This window comes from Heterodontus francisci, chromosome 28 (genome assembly GCF_036365525.1).
Source record: "Heterodontus francisci isolate sHetFra1 chromosome 28, sHetFra1.hap1, whole genome shotgun sequence".
NCBI classification, from domain to species: Eukaryota; Metazoa; Chordata; class Chondrichthyes; order Heterodontiformes; family Heterodontidae; genus Heterodontus; species Heterodontus francisci.
The window spans coordinates 61889535-61893872 of record NC_090398.1 but is presented as its reverse complement, the minus strand read 5'-3'; positions in this window follow the sequence as shown (position 1 = coordinate 61893872).

Here is a 4338-nt window from a genome sequence, read left to right as displayed (position 1 = left end):
AAGCTTGTGATTTCGTGGTGAGTGTGACCAACTGAGCCACAGATTTTACCGGAGTCTCAATCCTTCTACCAACAGTTTCTATCGGGTCTGTCACGACCCCTCATGATTGTGAACACCTCTATCAAATCTCCTCTCTAAAGAGAACAACCCCAGCTTCTCCAATCTATCCACGTAACTGAAATCCTAACCACATGTCGCAGAAAGGAATTTTTCCTCAAGTTCCTTCTGGTTTTGTGAGTCACCTTAAATCTGTAACCTTCGGTTATTGACCTTTCAGCAGTTAGAAACAGTTCCTCAGTATTTACTCTACCTAAAACCTTCAAGGAAGCTCTGCAAAGTAACTGAAAATCAAGTAGTTAGAAGTGGGATTTAAACACATGCCTCCAGTGAAAGCTGCAACCTGAACAGAGAAGCTGAAACCACTCAGTCACCTCAACTGTTCAGACCTTTTTGACCTCGTCCTCACTTCTGTACTTTGAAAGGTTCACTCAGTTCAGGAACCTGTTCAATGTTACTGGAATGCTCAGTGATTGGGATATTAACTCCCCCGGGTTTTCCTGAGCTTGTTCTCGGTGTATGGGGATGTTTGTCCTGGGCTGTGGAATCTTGCATCCCTGTAATGGACATTAACCCACTGATTGAATCTGTATTCGCTGCTTTCCGCTGGTGCTGGGTAATTGCAGAATGTGGGGCCGGAATGTTGCTGCTTGTCCCGGCCTCACTCACTCTGGGAAAGAGTGAATAATTGATGCGTCTGTTTCTGTCCCTGAAATGTGACTTCGATCTGCTGTTATTAACCGAGGCAGCGCTGCAGAAGGATACGTTAATAAGCTCTCACTAATCAACTACAAACGGTCAGAATGTGTAACTTTGAACAGCGCTTTCTGCACCGTCAGGGCTGGAAAGTTGAGGGAGGGAGAGACACTGTCAGTATCTGAGTGTGTACCGCACTGTACAGAGAAAGAGCCAATATACCGGGGCTGAGACACAGTGCATCTTTTCACATTTAATCACAATAATATCCACAGTCAGGAGCTGAAAATGATGAAAAACCGAATAGCAAGAGCAAAAGTAAGAAAAGTAAGTAATTATAGATTAGCTGATCAGCTTTCACTGTGTTACCTGGTAGTCTACTGTTTTATATTCAATGCTCTCTCAACTGTGGCCAGGGAATGATTTCTTCTCAAAGGCTGAACATTAACAAAACTGCTGGTAATTTAAAATCTTTTAAAAGTAATTCCATGGAGCGAATGGGGCAAAGTCAAATAACTGCATCAATGAGAGGAGAGCTGGTTGGTGATGACGTGGATGTGTCTGCAGTGTGCAGGACCAGACTGTTTCTATAGATTCACAATGAATGTTCCATCTTTATTTATAACAGTAAAACTGATAGTGGACAATGGCTATTCTGGTTGCAGCAACCTGAAGCTTTAACTCATTAACACCCGACTTTAGGGTAATTTAGAAAGAACAACATGCAGCTCTGTCAGTTAGTGTGTTTGTTTGTTCACCTACAATTTGATGGTTCAAGCACATAATTGGATGAGGCTTTATTAAATTAAACTCTTCCACATCTGCTATATTACTCTTGCTGTTGATTTTTCAAAGATAAGGTTAATCAAGTCTTTCTTTGTCAAGTCCATGCTGACTGTGTTTTATTATTTTTCATTTCCATCTGTATTTTCTACTTTGGAGGATTACAGGATATTATCATTTTTTTTATTCATTCATGGGAGGTGGGTGTCGCTGGCTGGGCCAGCATTTATTATCCATCCCTAATTGCCTTGAGAAGGTGGTGTTGAGCTGCCTTCTTGAACCACTGCAGTCCATGTGCTGCTGTTATGAAGAGAGTTCCAGGATTTTGACCCAGCAACAGTGAAGGAACGGTGATACAGTTACAATTCAGGATGGTGTGTGGCTTGGAGGGGAACTTGCAGGTTGTGGTGTTCCCATGCATCTGCTGCCCTTGTCCTTCTAGGTGATAAAGGTCGCGGGTTTGGAAGGTGCTGTCTCAGGAGCCTTGGCGCATTGCTGCAGTGCATCTTGTGGATGGTACACACTGCTGCCACTGTGTGCCAGTGATGGAGGGCATGAATGTTGTAAATGGGGTGCCAATCAAGCGGGCTGCTTTGTCCTGTTGAGTTTCTTGAGTATTGTTGGAGCTGCACCCAGCCAGACAAGTGGAGAGTATTCCATCATACCCCTGACTAATGTACAGGCTTTGGGGAGTCAGGAGGTGAGTTACTTGCCGCAGGATTCCTAGTCTCTTGACCTGCTCTTGTAGCCATAATATTTATATGGCTACTGCAGTTCAGTTTCTGCTCAATGGTAACCCCCAGGTTGTTGAGAGTGGGGGATTCAGCGATGGTAATGCCATTGAATGTCAAAGGGAGATGGTTAGATTCTCTCTTGTTTGGGATGGTCATTGTCTGGCAGTTGTGTGGTGAGAATCTTATACATCTTTATTGTCGGGTACTCTATTGTACTGTTGAGTGACTACACTTGAAAAGTCCTTCCTTCATTGGTTGTAAAAGGCTTTGCAATGTCCTGTGGTCGTGAAATGCAAGTCTTGCTTTTTCCATTGTTATCAGTGTCATTGTGATCAAAAGATCGGATTCATGAGCACAAAGTTTAAATCAATTTTGATTAAAATAATGTAAAAGCATCTATATTTTTGCACTATACTTAATAATCTCCATCTTCCTATCCTTACCAAGTACAATGTCTTTGACCCTGAAATTGATTCCACAATCGCAGTCCCTCAGACAATTTCAGCTCAGTTCTGATGAAAGGTCACAGATCTGAAACGTGAACTCTGTTTCTCTCTCCACAGATGCTGCCAGACCTGCTGAGTATTTCCAGCATTTTTTGTTTTTATTTCAGATTTCCAGCATCTGCAGTATTTTGCTTCTGTGTTACTTTGAAAGTTAAAACTGACCCACCTGTCTACAATTCACACTGGGGTCTCCCATGAAATGATTCTGTATAATGTTGATGTAATGAATACAGACTCCGAGCACAAAGCTTCCTGTGGGGAATTGGGGATATGAAAACCAGCAGACTCTGCAGGAATTTCCACTGGGAGCACAAATTCACAAAATCTACCTTTTATATATGGATTCATTTTGATTGTCCTTCTGGAAAATTATTTTGAAACAATTTAAACATCAACCCACAGCTCCATGACTGGGTCAATTATGAGGTCATCCTCTGACAGGTCATGTGACAGCTGGAGCCACAAGACGTCAGAACCAGATTTGTGACTGGATTAAAACCCGGAATCCTGTCCCAATGGCTTTTCAAATAAAGCTGTTGCTGTTTGAAAACACAGCAGTTAAACTTTCTGCCTGACCATGAGGGGAGCTAGGGAGAAATTTGCAAAACTAAATCCTTTTGCAAATTAGTTCAAAAACCATTCACTGAGAAATCATGTGAGGACTCATATGCAGTAGAGAATCAAGCAGAATACAGAAAGTGCAGAGGAGAGCTGAAAAAGGAAAAGAGATCAGCAAGCTGTATGAGAAAAGATTAGCAGGTCACATAACTGGGAACACTGAAGTCTTTTCCCAACATATGGACAGTCAATGAAAGGGTGGGTCAATTAGGAGATCCTGTGGAGGCAGAGGGTGTGGCTGAGGCACTAATTAAGTACATTTCATCTGTCACAAAACAAACGGATGCTGCAAATGTCACAGTAAAGGAGGAGGAAGTGGAGAATTTGGAGGGGATGAAAATAGATAAAGAGGAGACAATTACAAGGTTAGCAGTGCTCACAGTAGAAAAGTCACCCGGTCTGGATGGGCTGCATGCTGGGTTGCTGAGGGAAGTAAGGGTGGAAATAGCGGAGACTCGAACCACAATCTTTCAATCCTCCTTGAATATGGGAATGATGCCAGAGGACTGGAGGATGGAGGTAAGCTTGGGTAGTTCGATCTCAGTTTAACTTGACCATTTTTATAATGTATCCATTGTCATAACTAACAACGTGACGAAAGCCATTTTATAATTAACACATGACCAAAGGAACCATTTTGTGTTCAGTACTAATGTTTATATCCTGTATAATTAATGAGTCGCTACCCATCCTGAAACAGATGATTGTAAAAGTAAAGAACCTTGATTGAGTTATAATTAATGAATCAATAAACATTTTAGAGAGAATGGGTTTTCATTTAAAGTTTGTTCAATCTAATTACTGTGTGTTTCTGTGTCTTTGTGGGAAAGGGCAGTTTCAGCTAAATTTATTCAAACAATGGACCTTTCTAGGACCCCTGATAAAACCCATGGTCTGGTACATCGTGACCTTCAAGAGTCTAGATTTAATGAACAGGAAACTTG